Genomic DNA, 20968 nt, shown 5'->3' on the forward strand with positions numbered 1-20968 from the left:
GAGATTGTGGTTTTCTTCGTATTTGTATGGGATTCTCTTTCAGACTAGAGCTTCTTTTCACTTTTTCACAGTCTTAGTTTATAAGAACTGAAGATTCTAAGTCTGGTATGGCTAAAATTGGTTTGATTTAATCGAAGCTCTATCATTTTCTCAGTGTATCATCCTTTCTCTTTTAATGTTCAAAATTAGAATATACTTGCCTCAAAATTATTCTAAATAGTAATTATATGCTTGGGTTGCCCTTGCAAATATTTATTTTAACAGTTAAGGACTGTATTAGGTTTTAAGACCCTTTGTTAAACCCTTTGTTAAATATTTCATGCTGAGGATACTTATCTACATAACATTTTGTAGAGTAAAAAATTTAGGAAGATGGGCATTCTGTAAGTATTATAATTGCAAGCAAAGAACATATAGAAGATCAATGGTATAAGAAAGAGTCTGCACTACCAGAGAGAGCCAGTCTCTAGATCATAAAAGCATCATCTTTCTGGTTTTCAATGCAATGACTTAAAATTTGAAACAGAGGTACTAATTACTCCAAGTCAGGTTTTTTACTTGGCATTGAAGTGAGTGGCAAGATATACAACATTATAATCTATCGACAGAGGAAGTGTGCCATGACGGTTTTGATGGTGGTGTGTTGGCAATTTTTTACATTTTGTTTGTTTAATTAAGCTTTTCGTCCATTTTTTTTTTCATTTACCCCAAACCACCCTGGATTAAAATTACTGATCATATTTAGATTAAACACATTTTTTTTTTTTGTAATTTAAAGCAACATTTAGTAATAACAACCAGACAATGCTGGAAAACACATTGTGTTAATTTACACATTAATTAATCTGATTTCCCAATAAGCTTTCCTGTACAAACAACAGGTATGAACTAAATTCAACATAATAAAGTCTGGTAATATATAATTTGTTAATATGTTTTGCAGCTCCACCTTTCTATTTTCTCAGTCAGGTAATGCCAGGTAACTAAGGTAGTAATTATTATTTCACTATTACTGCACTTTGTATTGCTCCGGAATTAAAGAAGACATTTAGCAGTACAGATTTCTGTTACTCAAGAGGCCTCTGAAAAAAATGATTGCTAGACCCGGGGACAGAGAACTTTTCCAGATTGTTTTTATTTTTTAACTTGTCAAGTTTTTTTAAATAAATCTTATTTTATGTTGTTATATTCTGTTGGAGGAAACCAAACAAACAGAAGGACATGCAGATTCCACTAGTAGGCACCACAGCAAGGAATACAATTTGTAATAATTGGAGACTTAATGTATCATTTGATAAATTACAGTAAAAACTACAGTTTGTAACTCAGACACTGAAATTCTGTTTGTTGCAATTCGTCCATGCTATTTGCCCAGGGAGATAAATTACTTCATCCTTATTAATGTTTATATTCCTCTCTCTACAAATGGGGATTTGCAACGGAAATTATTCATTCTGACTCTATAGTTATAATATGTGGTGACTTCAACCATATGACTTTGGAAGAAATCGACAAACTTCCACCAGTTTGTGTCATTTTTCACTCAAGGAAATAACAAGCTGGACCTGCTCTATTCAAATGTTAAAGATGCCTGTAAGAGTACATTTCTGGCAATTTTGGAGATCTATCCACAACTAGATTTATCTTATTCCAAGATACAAGTCTGTTATTAGACGGCAACCTGTTACCACCAGGATAGTAGAGCCTGGAGACTGAACTAAATTGGAACTGCATGACTGCTTCCAAATTATAGATTGGGATATGATGTGTGAGTTACATGGGGATGATACTGATGGACTCTGTCACTGCATCACAAACTACAACAACAACAACAACAACATTTATTTATATAGCACATTTTCATACAAACAGTAGCTCAAAGTGCTTTTAAACTACTGTATATTATCTTTTGTGTGACACTGTGGTAGCCTCAGAGATGACATATTGCTTTGCAAACAATAAGTCTTGGATTACCAAGGAGCTTTGTAAAAGTTTCTTGAATGAGAAAAAAGAGCATCCAAATCCAGTGACAAAGAGACTCAGAAGGATGCTTAATGAGTGCTGAAGAAAAAGCTGAGTAAAGGAAAAGAAGCTTACAAAGATAAAATAGAAAACAGACTTGCTCAGATTAACATGAAAGATATCTGGAATGGACTGGGCATAATTACTGAACTCAAGCAATCCAGGGCTCATGTGCTAGAAGAGGATATGGTCAAAGCTAACTCCTTGAATTAATTTTTTTAATAGATTTTTCCTCCCACTGCCAACTTATTCCAATGATGAATCCCCTCCCACACCATCTCTACTTCATCAACAACTTTTATCACTTCAACTGGAACGACCAGTGATGAATCCACCTCTGTCACATTTCACAATACATTTATTTCACTTTTTTTGGGGGGGTAGAATGATTATATGTGCTCTAAAAGCTTGAAATGTTTGAAATCTTTTATTCATTGCACACAGATTTTAGCTTTGCCTTAGACCAGTTCAACTTTATCTTTGCATTCCTAGGCTTGTGGAGAGGACTGGTGGTGGGCCTGGACCTATATGAAAAGCATCCATTAAGGACAATAAATGTATCAAGCAATTACTCAATCACTGAAAACAGACAAGATGAATGATGGAAGTGGAAAACTTGGAAAATGGTGCCCAAGAACCCAGAGCCGTTTGAAGGAATTTGGGGGCCCCAAGCAAAATGGACATGGAGGCCCCCCGCACGCACGCAAAGGAACCACAGCATAGCCATACATATTTCTGCTAGCCTACCTGCTGCAAAATTGCACCATTTGTACAAGACAAGTAGAGCTATTTTATGTGTGTAATTTATCACTTACCACTGTCTTGTTTTTTCTTATCCTCCTCTCCCTTCTCTTCTTTCTTTTTTGGCCTCCTGAAGCATAATTCCGCTTCATGACTGCCGAGAAAGTTTTGTATTTTGCCGGCAGCAGAGATCGCGTGGTTGGCTGGCTGCTGTCAGCGAGGGAGGCCCCCTTGAGGGGGATCCCGATAACAGTGTCATTACACTTTACTGCATTCACTATCAATGGGGCGCTCACACAGTTTGTCGCTGCATTTTATTCTTAACCAGTCGTTGTCTTGGGGCCCCAGGCCAGCTCGGGGCCCCAAGCAATTGCTTGGTTTGCCTGCCTTGTCGCGACGGGCCTGCAAGAACCCATTAGTCAGAATGATAGCAGCCATCTTTGAGGTGACAAGAGGTACTTTATCAACAATTAGTTTTAGAGTTGTTTGTTATTTACTCTGCTTTCTTAAATCAAATAAATTTTAAGGTTCTATGTTACCAGTTTAGAGAAGGATGGAAAAATAAATGGAAACTATGTGATGGTGCTTCACAGTGCCAGGAGTTTGAATTCTGGCTCTGTCATTAACAGTTTGGAGTTTGCATGTTCTACTTGTGTTTGTGATGATTTTTTCTGAGTACTTTGGTTTTTAGATAGATAGATAGATAGATAGATAGATAGATAGATAGATAGATAGATAGATAGATAGATAGATAGATAGATAGAATGAACTTTATTTGTCCCTGTGGGAAATTTGTCCACAGTAATGTATACAGTATACATATATATATATATATATATATATACATACATACATACATATTATGGGATGCCAAACAGGAAAATACAATGATTTTCTGAATATATAAAGTCAGTGTCGGAATATATAAAGTCAAAACTTGAATATATAAAGTCAGCGTTGCAATATATAAAGTCATTCCTGAAATTCCTGAATATATAAAGTAATTCCCAAATATATAAAGTCATTGTTGGAATATATAAAGTCAAAACTTGAATATATAAAGTCAGTGTTGGAATATAGAAAGTCAAAACTTGAATATATAAAGTCATCATTGGAATATACGAAATAAATAAAATATACGTATAAAGTCATTCCTGATTATATAAAGTTAATGTCGAAGTAAATAAACTCATTCCTGAATATATAAAGGCAAAGTCAAAATATATTGATTGAAATGACTAAGGCACATTTTTAGTAAACTAAAAAACTGAAATAAGTTAACAAAAACGTATTAAGAAAAATATTTATAAAAACATACTGCTCGGTTAATGTTTTAAAAATGATGTATGTGCCCGGCATTTTGAACACTATATTTATTTATTTTTTTTGTATTGGCTCGTTTTTGGACAAACCTCACAAACCCGATTGACTCTGAGGGGATTCTGTGGAAGTTTACCTCAACCATTAACTCAAAATGAAAGATTTCTTTCACTAGTATGAGTAAAATGACAAGTACGGAAATTAGATAGTATTTGATGGAACTTGACCATTTTATTTGTGAACTGTCCCAACATTCCCTCGATCTAAATCATTTAGAGCGTATATCTAGATATGCCGAGGAACATCTTTGCATCATTCTTGCATTTATCTTGCCCATTATTACACATGTTTCCGAAAATACACATCAGGAAACTCTGTTATCCTCTTTAGATGTATTTTTTGAATCTCTCAATTGTATTTAAGGCCCACTTTTGGAACCACTATTGTCTCTTGGACGGGGTGCACATCCATAATAATGCGTAATGGGTATAATTTTGCCTGGTTTGTAACATAATATCCAAGGAGGTCGACCAAGGTAATTTATTATTATTATTATTGTTTATTATATGCCATATATACATACATGTCATTTATTGTGCATTGATTTTGTCTAGATTCTCAAATTTTTTTTAACATCTTAAAGATGTTTATGTCAGATCAACCGATGGTAATAAACTGCACTCATGCGAGTGTGTCATGCGATGGACACGATGTATAAATTTTGATTATTATTAGATTATTACTAGGGGGCTGCTTGCTTCGCTCATCAACCCCCGTTTTTGTTTTTCCGGATACACACATTTAAGATTTTTTTTTTCTTTGAAATCTTGCTATCTCATTAGTTTCACTTTTATTTCAGAACTTCTGCAAAAACAATATTTGAAATCTTTCGAGATCCCATCGTTCTGAATCTTTTAAATGAGCTCCGTGAAACGTGTTTAATGACTTTGTACCATAATTCAGGATAGCTTTCTCTGTTTGGAATTTCAGCACAGACAAAGCGATCTACATCATCAGCAGTTAATATATTTTTTTTGCAAAGTAACCAATAAATGCATGTGAGGTAAACTCTGTTTTTGAAATTCTCTTGACTTAAACTTCAAAGCCTTACAATATTTACATACTTCTGACATATCACCTATGTCCATATATTCGATCTCTATTCATCTTTTCGTTATTCCTCAGTGTAATAATTTCTCTTTCTTTGCGCTAATGCGATATTTACTTTCTTTGTTTTGACACTGTCGTTTTTTTTCAGCTTTCATATTCTGTATCTTGCTCTGCATTTGTTTTGCGCCTACTTTTTTTTTGAGTCTTTTGAATTCCAGTTTTCATTACCTTTAACCTGCTCTGCATGTGTTTGTCCCCCTTGTTTTTTAACCTTTTTATGACGGTTTACTTTGTTTTCTACTCTGTCTTTTATTTCTGACCTCGCTTTATCCTGCTTTTTATTTAATGACACCTGGTCCATGGTGATACTTTTCCCTTTTTCCAAGTGATTATTTCCATTTGTTTGCAAATGTGATCTTTATTTTCTTTTTTTTTATACTTTCTCATTTTCCTGCTTTCATATTCTTTAACTTTCTTCACATGTGTATCACACCAAGTTTTTTTTTTTGAGCCTTTCAAATTCCACTGCTTTCATAATCTCTAACCTGCTCTGCATGTGTATTGCGCCAACGTCCGGATTGGACATGCTTTTTTTTCAATACCACTTGTTCCGGGCTGATAATTACTTTCCTTATTTTCTGAATTTGCACCTAGATTATTCTTTTTCTTTTTTGTCTCTCCAACGCTTTTGAGTCTCTTTTCTCCACGCTGCTTTCTTCTTCGCTTAGTCTATGTTTCATTTATAACGTATTGTCCTTATATGCTTTATATGCGCTGAGAGCCCTGGATCTGTGTGTGCTCAAAGCCAAAACACAACTGAGCATGTTGATGGTTTTCTCTTGCTCTTAGTTATTTGTAAGTAGGGCGTGTCATGCAAGAATCTCATGTTCTATGTCATCGCGAGACATTCCTGGGTCAATCTCTTGGCACAAAGTCTCACGTCTAAGGTCTCCACGAGACGCTCCGTGGCCAATCTCTTAACTGTCTTCCATGATCTTAACGTGAAGATCATGTCTCGTCAACCTACTGTTTCTCTCCAGGATTTTTTTTAATAATAGAGAATAATTTGGCTGGCATCTTTATTTAAGGCTACTTGCAACATGAGCGATACATCAGGTTACAATTTTTTTATTAATGTATTTTTTTCTTCTTTAAATTGTAGCACAGGCAGGTAAAGTAACTTTCCAATGGTCACATAATGTCAGTCCCTGAAGCCAGTAGTAAAGACTATACCCTTAACCAATATGCCATACTTATCTGATTGAGTCGATTTTTAATTTTGGTGTTTTCAGCTGAACAGTTGAAGGTACCTAAAATACATGGGGTTAGGGGTTGGCTATTAACATAAGTTAATATTCTCAAAGCCCCATAATACCAATCATGGTGGCGGAGGCACCAGCCTCGCCATCACTGGGTACACTTACAATACAGCTCTGGATGGAAAATCTAGTACATCACAGAACCCACACCCACGCTCACACTCATGCAGACTGTTACTGTATTGTTAAAAATATACTGAAATGTAGTTAAGGTTAACTGGCAATTGACAATATGTAAACAAAATTAATATTTGCAGTCTGTAATGTGGAAATCATTTTGTTTTAAAAGACTCACATTGTATTATTTAATGGTGCTTCAATAGGTTATAACTATTAATGTTCCTTCTCTACAACATTAATCCAGCTCATGTCATGTATTTACGAGATTTAGGAATTTCTTGGACATCAATTTCAAGGATGGTGTGTGTCACCCACAGACAACAACTGGATCTTGCTCACTATGGTAAATACAGTGTGTCTGTATTTGTCTGTAATGTCTAATACAATGTTGGATCAGTAAATTAGTAGATATTTTGTCATCCACACCATATTCTGAAGAGACATATATATGTGGAAGTTTAAGAAGTCGCAGAATTAGAATTCAGCATTGGAGAATAAGAGAACAGCTATGCCTAATTGATCCTGTAGCAAGAACTCTAAGAAGATGATGTTGTATTAGAATAAGAACATTGGTAAGACAGACTTTAAAAAAAAAAATTCATTTATTTAAAACATATATATATGTATTATTTATTATAAGCACTTGGATAGCAATCACAAATTAAGCCCTTGGAAATTCATCTTTCATGGCTGTGTTGATGGCTACAGTAGATGTACAGTATAATCTACTTGCAGTGTACCAACAATGATAAGTCTTCCACTGTCCTTCAGCTTTTTCAGGATGGCGTAAACAGATTTGGATTACTAAGTTGTGTACATACAGATGCTGGAAGCAAAAATATTGATGTAGCCCACTTTATGATTGCTGAAAGAGGTGTCAACCGAGGAAGCTGCATAGTTGGCCAAAGTGTTCATAATCAAAGAATTGAAAGATTGTGGTCTAAACTGAGTTTTGTTTTCGGATATTTAAAGATATATTTCTTTTTATGCAGAACCTTGGTATTTCAGCACAAAATTAGACAATATCCTTATACTGCATTATGTTTTTCTGCCAAGAATAAACAGAGCTTTAATAAAATTTGTAAACCAGTGGAATCATCACAGTCTTAGTACTGAACACAACTTGTCTCCACTTCAGTTGTGTACTAGTGGCATACTGCAACATTCTGAAAATTCAGTTTGTCAAGAAGTGCTTGATTCCAACAATTTAAATTATGGTATTGACCTTTTTGGTCCCATGTCTGATTTTACAAATATTTTTGATAATGTTGATGATTTGGAACTTGTATTTGATAATCAGGAAGAAAATAATTTACAAAACTTAGTCAGTCCATTGTCTGATGATGGGAATCATGGAATTCAGCACTATCTCACCCTGTGTGATTTTCTGGAAAATAATTACAGTGATTCATCATAAGTACATGCAAGTCAAAACTGCTGAATTTGTTAAAAGGATTTACAATAATAATGTTTCATTAAATAGTACAGTACCTGCAGTTTTGTTATGACAGGGTATTGTTATCAAATATAAAATCTTTGGCTTTTTCTTCCTTTTGTATCGTTTCTGAATAAATAACCCCACAAACCTACTTAACTGCCTTTTTGTAGCCCATTGTAACCATGTCATCTGCACTTCATAACAGGTAATTAACCTGAAGCTAAGCATGTTTGGGCCCAGTTAGTACTTGCCTGGAAGACCAACTAGGAAAAACTTGGGTTGTTGCTGGAGGAGTTGGTGGAGAGGACAGCAGGGGGCACTTACCCTGTAGTTTGTGTGGATCACAATGCCCCAGTGCAGTGATGGAGACACTATGCTGTAAAAATGGTGCTGTCCTTCAGATGAGATGTAAAACCGAAGTTCTAACACACTCTGTCGTCATTTAAAGATCCGTGGGAATGCTTCGTAAAGAGTAGGGTGTATCCTGATGTCCAAGCTAAATTGCCCACCACAGCCTGGTCATTCTGGGCCCCTAGTCATCCCCTGTCCTTAATTATCTAACTATCTCTCTTCCCCCTTCACCACATAACAGCTAATATGTGTTGAGTGTACTGGCACAAATGGCTGCCATTGCATCATGCAGGTGTATATTATACATTGGTGATGGCGGAAGTGGCTTCCGATTCTAAATCGCTTTGAGTAGTGAGAAGAGTGCTATATACCTGTAAATGTAATGTGTTATTTGTGAATCATAAAAAGATATGAAACTGAGCCTCCTTTATAACCCGTATTGGCCAATAAATTATTGTAAAAAGAAAACCCTTTAACAAATTAATTTTAATTAAGCCTGTGATTCACTTTACTTATACACTGTCATGAATGTAACAGTAAGGCATTTAACCTGCACCTAAATAACAAGTTCATAAGCAATGCTAATACAGAAAACAATGAAAAGTTATATTTCTAGTAAACTTAAAGTTGTCAATGCCCGAATCCTTAACGATACAAAACTAATTTCTTTCAAATATATGAACAATAATTAAAAACACAGTGCAACTTGTTTTTTTTGCAAATAAAACATTCTGACATGTTCAAAAATGTACAAATACTACAAAACCACAAAAGATTTTTTTATTGCTTAAAGTGTAATGTTTGAAATATACATCATGGTCATTAAGCCTTTCCAAACCCAGGGGAATTTCTAATACCGAAATTCATATTGTTTTTAAAGTCAGTATAATTGCTGGTTAGAGGAATTCTAAGTATGCAGTCGCAGGTATTCACCAAAGGGAATTTTGACTTGCAGTGCAAGAACTCCAAAGATGGCTCAGGAAAGAAACCAAGAGGAGGAACTGAATCACTTGCTGTTGCAAAAATAAGTATTTCTTCCAGTGTCACTGCATCAACACAAACTGAAAATAAGAAAAAGTTACTTTAGTTAGCACCGATTTTTAGTAGTTCATTTATATTTTTACACTTCACAACCAATGGCGGGCTAGGAATCTTACTTTATGATAAAAGAAAAACAGTACAGTGTACACTATTTAAGACAAATAACTCTGCAAGGGGATATGTAATAAACTTAAATCTTCATTCTTCATTATACATAGAATTTGGGGAAAACAAATTTGTTCTGTATAATGTAAACAAGCCAAGTGTATAGCAGCTGAAGCTTCAAAGGTGAACGTACCAAAAATATACCAGAAACATTTTTTTACCCAAGCATTAAATATAAACCCTATTGAACCACTTCTTAATGTGGCCTGCATCTTTGTAGTATGTTACCCCATTTTCAACTTTACATCTCTTAGTTGATGCATAACTGCAAAGACAAAATCCATATTTTCTACAGAGGAAATATCCGTAACACTATGCGCCTCAGTACATTCATTGAGTGTCTCAGTTTAAAAGGGCAAGCAAAAAATGAAATATTACACCTAACCTTGATTAATGTTAAGAATGGGACAACATTTAACATTTAGCATGAAGTTTAAATATAACTATTATTTTGTAGTATTTTAACATGACATTGTAAAATACATGTAATCAGATTAAGAGTCTCAAGAAATCAGGGTGAAACCGGGCCCGATCAGTCACCAGGCTGGATAGTCCCTGGATATGACACCAGTCAATCACAGGGCACAATACAGCACACACCCACAACTCAGAACTGCTCAAGGCCAATGAAGAGATGCCAGTAAACTTACACTAGGCACACATGGAGAGACCATGACAGTTTCACACAGATAAGAACCTGGCATGGAATTCCACCTCAGAACACTGGATCTGTTAAGTAGTGGTATTCTACTATGCCACCTCTAAAATACACATAAAATGAAAATAAACAATGTTTGAATAAGCCTATTTTTATACATTACGTTCTGCATCTTGCAGATAGTCTCTCGAAAATTCCACTACAAGTAATTCGTCTTAATACCTTTTGCTTCCTTCTTCTGACGTATGAAATTTGAAAAGTTGTTCAACCTCAATAGCTGTTAATGTTTTCTCCAATTTAATAAAAAGGGATTGAAGCTGCTGTGGAAACTGCTGCAATGCTGAAAGAACTCCAAGGCTCTGCAGTCCTTCTTGAAATCTATACATAAGAAAATAAAAATGCTCAGTAAAACCCAATTCCTATAACTACTTCCATATTTAATATGTTACATGTACTGTATATGTAACAATAATGAACCTGTAATTAACACTTTCACAATAAAATATTTAAGTACATATTGAATAATTTATTAAATAAATATCTGAAGTTCAAAAAAGTGTATTGTATTTTCAGGCTATAAAAAGGAATAAATATTTATTTAATGAAATTGATATTGTATAACTTTTAAAATGGAGTTCTTTTTTTCTGTAAAACACACCAATGTATAACATTTTTGGTAACAGCTCCTTTATTTTCCAAGGTGATTTTTCTGTAACAACTGGAAAGGCTTAAAATGCAGGATAATTGATAGATAACAGATAATTAAAATTAAATATACAATGTAATTGTAAGAGCCTATCTTAGAAAGTTAAAAGTTTTTAGTTAAACTCATATTAATGTTTGCTTAATTTGAATAGAATATAAATTCCTTTCATAGTCATAACTTATGGTATAGTCTTTTCCCCCTATAAGTTAGTAAGAGATAGAACCTTCTTATTATATCTGAGAAACAGTGTGATAATAAGCTTAGTTGTGGTAAGAACAAGTTCCAGTAAAGAGGGACTTGAAAGACCCATTTTCTATTCAGAAATGGGATAAGTATACAGTTTTCTGACCGTTTTGAAATGGTTCAGAAATGTTAAGTAAATAGTAATGATTTGAGATGTAACAAGATTTAAGCTTTGAACTGAACTTTTTTTAACATTAATCTTTTCTTTTTTTGCTATTTTAATTTTCTTTTTTGTGTGAACTGTTTTATTTTGAAACTTAACTAAACTTTTAAAAACAAAGATATTTTGGCTGTGGAATCATTTATGCGCGTCAGGCTTTTGTTGAATCACATTTTTTTGAGATGAAGCTGCTGAGCTTTGGTAACTTTGGGAAATTGCAGCTACAGTAATGCAATAATAGTTTATTAAATTTTACATTTACAAGATATGCACTTTCAGAGAAAGAAATATACAAAAAGAAATGCAATACTAACCCACATGTTAACCTTTTAACTAACCTTTGGCTTGAATGCTTCACGAACTGCTTTCATCATCATGCCTTCATCCCAACACACTTTGAATTCCACTGCTGACTTGATATGACCAGACTCAAACTGCCACGCTTTAATTGCAGCTCTGGGCATCTGTAAGGAGTACAACTTCTTTGGAAAATGTTGGCTGTTCTACTGATGGCTTTCCCGATCCAAGGAGTTTTCTAAAATAAAGGAATTCAAATATACATGCTACCAAAAGCAAAATAAACCATTTTATTTCAGAAGAATTTTACTTATATTAGCTGTGTCCCACTGAAAAAAATCACAACTGGTAGAAGGGCAGAACACTTTAAATTAGAAAAAACAGTTTTATCATTTGGATAAACATAAGCCTAATTGTTCTCGCCACAGGACAAAGAACAAAAATGTTTTACTTTAGGCAGTTTGTCTACAGCAGGCATGTCAAACTCACTACCATTGGTGGGTCGCTTCAACTGCCATACATACGTCAGTGGGCCACACTGTAACAAATACTATTATACTATTACACAAAGTTACTGTAGCTTTCTTTCCAATACTGAAAACTTTAAAAAATGTAACACTTAAAGTTTAAAGAAAAGCAATTTATTTCCATACATTCTCTGTACAACAGCATACAATTAGAGTCTTAGCCTCTTAGCTAGGTCCTTATATTATTATATTATATTCATTATATTATATTCATTGCTAATATAGGAGTCTTATAGTCTGAGATTTATTTCTTTTGTCCCGACACTTGGCATCTCTTGTTAGTAACCAGTTCGTCGATATCAGGCTTGAAATCTTGTGCAGCTGCAACTTTTATGAGAGATGAAAGGTGCTCGACAGTAACTCTTGAGCGATGTGGGGTTTTGGTAGCTTTCATTAACTAAAACAATTTCTCACAAAGTTAAGTGCTTCCGAACATAGACAGTACTCTCGATGCCAACTTACGGATCTGCACATACGAGGGTGGCAGGTAAGCATACAAGCCTGGCACACCAACTTCGTTGTATTTTGTCTTCAGAATATGACTGCAGTTCAATCTATTCCATTTGGATATTCTTGGGCGCATTCTCAACGTTGTAAGAGAACAGCGTAAAGTCCTGTTCGTGTGAACTGAAATCATGAAAATGCTCACTGAATTCACTGCTCAGTAATTCAAATTGGAAAACAAATCCTCCAAAAATCAAATTTTACTTTACTAAGTTTACTTCAAAGTTTATATTGTAAAATAAGCCGATATGCAAAAAGCCCCCTGACCTACACTAATTTTAAAAACTCAAAATCACAAAAATGTGTTAATAAACAACTCACCACTTCAGATCTTCAGCTGTAGTCTGCACTAACTGTTCGTTACAATACTAGCACAAAATTACATAAAACTAGAGCAGAAAAACATGAAAATATTACTACTCGTGATGGTCAGTTCTGCCCAGTGGCCAGTCTCAGCAGCCCAGCCAGTAGTGTAGCCTGCAGGGGCAGCTCTAGGCTCGTGGCGGCCCTGGCCAGAGAAAGAATCGGTGACCCCTTCGCCCGCCAATGTCAATTTGGTATCTTATGCATGGCAGTTGGTCACGTCCGTTGTGGACACTTCATAGCCGCCTCGTGTTCATGACACGCTTCTGTATGCGCGTGTCCTTAACTTGAAAACCAAGTGGTGGCCCATGATATTTTCATTACGGCAGAACGTTATAATACTACATATAGCTTACTGCTCCGACTCTAGCGACATTAGTAAATACAGCGTCCTAATTAACAAGAAACACAATGTGTTTTGGCCACATTGCCGTCAGCTATGTCGTTATTTTCTCTTTCTGTTTTATATTCAATATATATTGGCATGGCGGCCCTGTGTAGGTGCACAGTTTGCACATGCCTAAAGCCGCCCCTGCTGCAGCCTAGCACTTCAGTTGCGATGTCACGGCTCATTAACTTTGGTCAAGGCTCGTGGCTATACTAGCAGATGACGTTTCTGGTACCGTAATGCCATGGGAAAATGTACTTTTGTCAGAAGACAGAAGTAAGAAAAGTCAGTAGGTAACGCCGAAGATGCAGAATGATTCAATCACAAACGACAGTAATCATTTTGTACAAGTTCAGTGGCAACTAGGATCTGTCATGCGCGCCGCACAGATTTCTGTTGCGGGCCGCACGCAGCCCGGGGGCCGCGTGTTTGACATGCCTGGTCAACGGCGCTTCTGCTTTACAGTCTGTATGTACCTGTAAAATCCTCCTTGACATTACTTTCTCAGATTGTACACCGGCAACTGCACCTTATGTCCTCTACAGAAAATACTGCTCACTTCCTGTTGAGTTGTTTGATATTGCCTACAAGGGTGCGCTGTTGATGTTGAACACATAGCCAATTCAGATATCATTTGTTCCATTGTACTTGGGCAAGGATATGGTCTGCACACATTTGAAGTAGTGTCTATGAACTCTTCATTTTCAATTAAATTTCTCACAACCTTCCTTGCTGTGTTACTATCCATTGCAAAATATGAAAAGCTACTAATTCTTATTGTATTTTTTGTATAACAATTTTCAGAAACTTCTCTCACAGTCGGTCAGTCTTGTAAGGAATTTCTCATAACGTGCTCATCGAAAAAGTAAATATATTGCTTAAAGAAAAAAAGCGAGGAGCACAAACATTATATTAAAAGATTAGTTGAAATATATATTTTACTAGCAAAATACCCACGCTTCGCAATGGAGAAGTAGTGTGTTAAAGAAGTTATGAAAAAGAAAAGGAAACATTTTAAAAATAACGTAACATGATTGTCAATGTAATTGTCGTAGACTTATTTTAGTATTGAGAGTGAATTTGATAATTGTAGAGAGTTTAATTTATGATTGTAAATATTGTGTATGAGTAATGCACATTTTTAGGATGTAAGGATCTCTTTGTAAACGATGTTTGTAGTTCTGCCCTCGGGCTGCATAATGACCAAGCTGTCTGCTGAGCTTACTCTTGAGCATGCAACGTACAGTTTGCCATGTGAGAAGCAATCTTATGTCAAGTCAAAGGCGACCTTTTTTTAGAGTCTGGCCCTGTAACTTATTTATTGCCATAGCGAAGCTGACCCTTACTGGAAATTAAGGGCGTTTGAATTGGATTGGGAGGTCAGAAGGTATGAGAGGGATGCAAGGAATAAATACAGTCTCCCCTGAGTCAGTTCCAGTGAAGACAGTTGCCTCAATGAGGCTCTTGTGCAGAGATTTGCAGTTTCATAGTAACATAATTGGTGTGCCGCCCCTCAGAAGTAGAGTATGCGAAAGGCATCCCCTGAGGATTAAGAGTGTGAATAAACTCTACTGAATAGTGCACCACATCCTCTAGTTCTACTACAGAGTCGACAGACTTATATATTTTTGTTTCGGAAGTTAGTTGGTAAAGTAAAATGGTGTTTATATGTGAAGTCATGTCATTTTTTGGTGTTAGAATAGCTCTCTCCCTCAACCATGAGACATCCTTTTCATGCAGGTTTTGTAGGTTGGGGTAAACATTTTCAATAAGGGTTTCTAAGGTATTCATCAGGAGACAGACATTGTTAGGAACATTGATTTTACAGTTCTGTTCAATTAAATTGCCATCACCTATTATGATTAGGAGAGCAGCAAACTGGCTTTTTTTACCCTCATGTTTATTCTTAAGGTAAGAACATTGGTCTTAGGCCATAGGTATGAAGACTTCAGACCTGCTTTAACTTCATCGTCACGTGTTCCTATTGGGACAGCTAGTAAGTTCTGCTGGAAGTCTCCAGCCACCAAGACTGTCAAGCCTCCCATCATTTTTGTCATGTTTCTTATGTCTTGTAGGGTCCTGTCTAAAGCCTCATAACCTGGTCTGTGTGCCATAGTGCATTCATCCCATATAATGAGCTTACCATTGCGCAGCACTTGCGCCATGGTGCTCTGCTTGGATATGTTACACATAGGGAAATCAGTATGAGTGAGGTTTAGAGGTAGCCTGAAAGAAGAATAAGCAGTCCTTCCACCCTTGAAGCGGTGGAGTAAAGAAGAAAGGAGCGGTGAGCACGACGAACAGATGAGGAAAGTAAGGAAGCAAGTGAGGAGTCACATGAGCATGGGATGTCGTTAATATATATAGGAGGGAGCCAACCACGTGGTAGGTGCGCAGACAGCGGCCGTGCGGAAAAAGAAAGGGGGACTGGGGGCAGCCCTTGTGCGTCTCTGGTGTGAAATAATTCCTCTGTTAACGGAAATAAGGAATGAAATCGCCAAAAGGAGAGGTCAGTTTCGAAAGTTCTTCACAGCATAATGGTGAGAACCGCCAAAAAGAAGACATTATTTTCGAAAGTTTGTTACGGGGCACAGCTCGAAATGAAACATACTTAACGTTTGTAAGTACAGTGGAACCTCGGGTCAAAACCGTAATTTGTTCCAAAACTCTGGTCGCAACCCGATTTAGTCATGACCCGAAATAATTTCCCCCATAGGATTGTATGTAAATACAATTAATCCATTCCGGACTGTACAAGCTGTATGTAAATATATATTTTTTTAAAGATTTTTAAGCACAAAAATAGTTAATTATACCATAGAATGCACAGTGTAATAGTAAGCTAAATGTAAAAACATTGAATAACACTGAGAAAACCTTGAACAGAGAAAACTAACCTTGCAGTCTCTTTAAAAACAAGCCCGGTGCATTCTTTAACTACCTTTTCGCGCTCTCTCTCTCTCTCTCTCTCACTTGCTCTCTCGTGCTTTCTCTCTCTCTCGCTCGCTCACTCTCTCTCTCTCTCTTGCTCCCTCTCTTGTGCTCTCTTTCTCTCTCTCTTGCTCGCTGCACACTTAATGCACAAGAAGAGACTGAACACGTGCGGAAATCATCAGCGCGTATGAACCGGAAGGGAAACTGGCTTGTTCGTCACCCGAGTGTGTGGTAGTGAACTGATGCATAAGTTTGGCAAACATTTTGGTCGTAACCCGATTTGTATGTGGTTCGAGACGTTCATGACCCAAGGTTCCACTGTACATTGTAAAGGATGAGCATGGGAAATTTGGGCTTCCTACGTATATTGGAAGTCACAGAAATAGTGAGGAGGGGTTTCCCCTATCTATATATACAGTTTAGGAGGTACACCTGTTCCCAACCCCCCCCTTGGTTGCAGCTATAGGACATGAAACATACCTAACTTTTGTAAGTACATTGCAAGGAATTCATGCAAAATTTCAGCTTCCCACCTATATGGAAAGTGGGAGAATTAGTGATGCCTTTTATATATATAGATTAACATTTTGAATGACTATTGGTTAACTTATTTAATTTCACTGTATTAGGACCCCACAGAGTTTAGTAAACATTTGTCTGAGTCAATTCATTCTATATATTCAGGAATGACTTTATATATTCAAGTTTTCACTTTATATATTCTGCCAATGACTTTATATATTCCAAGACTGACTTTACCTATTCAAGTTCTGACTTTAAATATTCCGACGCTGACCTTATATATTCAAGTTTTGACTTTATATACTGTATTCAGAAACAAGTTTTGACTTTATATATTCCGACACTGACTTTATACATTCAGAAAATCATTGTATTTGCTTGTTGTTTGGCACCCCATAATATAGCCAGCACAGGGCGCAAGGCAGAAAACAAACCCCGGGCAGTTATATTTTTCTTAATAATTCTAATTTATGTAGATGAATCACTATGTATATTTAAATAATAAAAGAAGTAAATCTATATTGCAAAATACAATGAAAATGATTTCTTCTTGTTCACTGCATGCAAATAATCAAATTCAGGTTTTAATTATGCTCTTTTAAAGCATTGCTTACGTTAGTGAATGGTTCTGCTATATTTAATTAGAGATTTCATTGTAGCCTACTCTGAATATCAGTTGGATATCCATTTAAAATTGTACTCTATATAAATGCTTTATTTTAGAGCAGGGGTATTCAATTAGATTTTTCATTGGGCCAAATTGTCATACGGCTTTTGCCAGTGGGCATTTCCCTGTATTTCTTGTACTGTACCATTAATACAAAGCACCACTGCATTTTCAACATTTTTATTTAAATTAGTCAAATGGCATTAGAATTAACTACTGGCTTCTTGTGCAAATAATAAAAACTGCAAAACATAGCCAGCTTTAGTTTTAACAGAAATCTGAGTCACAAACTCACAGTGACAGTATTTGCTTTTTGCTTAAATAAAATAAAGCCTAGAAAACAACAATTACAATTTCTTTTTGTGCAAATAAGAGCAAATATCATAGTCACAAACTCACATAAACAGTAATAGCAATATCATATTGTGCAAATAAGAACAAACATAACTTTGAATGAAATCACAAACTTAACGGCTGGCTTTTAAAGCATATAAAAGGAAACAAAACTGTGTCTAGTCTTCATACTACAGGACATTTTAATCTATCTCTAATGAGAAAAGTGACACGTCATTGACTGGGCAAGACAAGAAAAGTTAGGTTCATATGGGGTGACAGCAATCCGCAAACAATGATGCAGATGCTCATTTGTCAAGGAGATCCAATTGTCTGTGTTCATGGCATTCATGTGAGAGAAGGATGATTCACATGTATATGTTGATCCAAACATGGTTAACACACACATGGCCATTTTTTTCATGTTTGGGAACATCTCTGGGACAATGTGCTTTGTGCAAAGCTCTTTTCCCTGAAGGACATCCTTTAATTCACATGATGCTTGCATTTCAATCATTTCAAGTTGCAGGGGACCTTCATCAATGCCATGCAACTTTAGGAACTCTGCTGCTTTCGGGGAAGTATTGGGTGTGCTGGTGAAAGGGTTCCTCACAACATGCAGCAACTCTTTGGGAATGTCAAAGTCATTGAATCTCTCTCTGTGCAAAGTTGTGTTTCAAATGGTCCAGAAAGCCTGACATGACCGTTGTGACTTTACCACTTTGTGATGACTTGATGAAGCCACTGAGGGTTGGAAAGTGCAGCAGTCTGCTACTGAGATCAGATGAAAAAATATCCAGTTTATTTTGAAAAGCAGTTAGCCTTTCAACCACATCAGCAACTGTTTTATCTCTCCCCTGAAGTCCCAGGTTAAGTACATTCAAATGATGAAGGATATCACATAATAAACACATCTCAGACACAAATTTATCATCCAACATGTTGGTCAGAAATGTTTCAGCCATTCTGTGCTTGCATTCACGAAGGAAAGTGATGATTTCTTTCCTCAGTTCACAGACTCTCGTGAGTGAGTTTCCCTGGCTTAACCACCTCACGTAAACAGCTGTGCGACGTCCCATAAAATGTCGCAAAATGCTATAAACTGTCGCGCTTACAGTTAAGTCGCAGCTATTTAATAAATAATTTATTAAGAGGTATGTAGTCAGTGGGCCGGTCCAAAATGACTGATGGGCTGTTTTAGAGAATCATTACTTGAAATGATTATTAGGCCCTGACTTTAGAAGATACCAAGTGAACGTTATCCTGATTAGAGTGCAACATAACTTTAAGTTAATAAGTCCAGTATGCTTACTTCATATTAAACCTTCTGATTTCTTAGTTATATAGAGAAGCAGTTGAGAGAGATATCACCTCTGAAAAAGATGTTGGTTTTTATGTGATTGAGTAATGTATTCATTGTAAGTCTATAAAACTATTTATTTAACAAAGTAATACATTCAAATGCATTGAGTCAATGCATTGATATTTTAATAGAGCTTGCCTCTGTCAAAAAAAAACACCTTATGGGTAAGCAATGAGTTTAAATTCATGATTATGTATTACAGGCTGCAGGCTTTTTAGTAATACCATAAATCAAAAATCACACATGGCTGCCCTCAACTTGGGGGTTCACTGCCTTTCTGTACAGGACTTAAGTGGCCTCTAAATACAACATAAACTTATTATTTGCCCTTCCTGACATTCTCTTCTGTCTGTAAAGACTTTCTGCAGAGCCATTGTCTTCTCTGACCTACTTTTGGCTAACTGCTGCCACATTTAGATTGTGTCTGACTTCTCCTTTTTCCCAAGTTATCAATGTACACCTAAGCATGATATAGCTTCTTGTCTGCTTCTGTGCCACTTATAACAACAGTTATGACATGAACCTTCAAATAATTTTCTGAGCAAAAAATACAATAGTAAAACTGTATTTGAAATACATATTTGTATGCTAGGCACATAAGTGTTTTTTTTTTATAACATAATAAATTACTAAAGCATTTACTTTATTTCTAGATGCATTAAAAGCAATTTAGAAATGGTGGATGTTTTGTTGCCTTTAAATTTAAGTACAACAGAAAAACGTCCAGTTGTGTGGTTTCTGAACCTGCTCTTTTTGATTACATATTTAAGGAGAAGAAGAAGCTATTGAGAATCCACTGGATGCCAGTCTATTCACACTCCTGAAAGCCATATTGTAAAATATAAAATAAATATCAAATTTATTATGATGAAACTGAAGCTAACATATATAAAAACATCAATACAAACATATATATATTTTATATATATTGTAACCAAGACAGCAGCTGCTTCGTATTCCTGCCATTTGTTGCGAGCAGAAAGTCTGTTAAATGGTATTTCAATGAGAAACAAACACAATTCTAAAAAGCCCTTTGCAGGATCAGTGGCAACCTTATCGTGTAACATGTTTGTTGCACAATGTTTAGAACATTTAAAACTGAGCCTTCACTTACAGTTTTGTTCTCTCTTCTATCTTCTTTTATTCAGACTATGCCTGATTCAGCCGATGCTCCCTAGCTGATGAACCTGCGTGACGTGGAAAGCTTTGTGCTCTTTTAACCTGAAGAAGTGAGCGAAAGCAGGATGATTACCTGGATGCTTCACACATGCAGTGTGCTTGTGTGCTGAAGAAAAACTTGTAGTTTGAATAAAGCCTTATAGGACTGCTTCTGCCTTTTCAACAATAAAGTAATTTTGTTGGACTGGCTGGCCTTCCTGTCTCTGGTGCAACTCTGTGATATATATAGTGAAAGCTAGGGGGAACCAGTGAGCCTCAGATTCAAATACATCAAACAGCCCAGGGTTCAAATACCTAACGAAAACACCAAAGCACAAGTTATCTCTTACATTTTCAACTTGAGGCACTACAATTAGGCCAGCTGACATCACACCCTTGTCAAATGTTGAAACCAATTCTACTCAATATTGTTTAGTACCATCTGAAGCCTATTTGCATTGGGTTCTTTATTTTGTATAGTAAGGAATACAGTACACCCCCAAAATTCATGGGGGTTA

The sequence above is a fragment of the Polypterus senegalus genome, chromosome 6 (assembly GCF_016835505.1).
Source record: "Polypterus senegalus isolate Bchr_013 chromosome 6, ASM1683550v1, whole genome shotgun sequence".
Taxonomy (NCBI): domain Eukaryota; kingdom Metazoa; phylum Chordata; class Cladistia; order Polypteriformes; family Polypteridae; genus Polypterus; species Polypterus senegalus.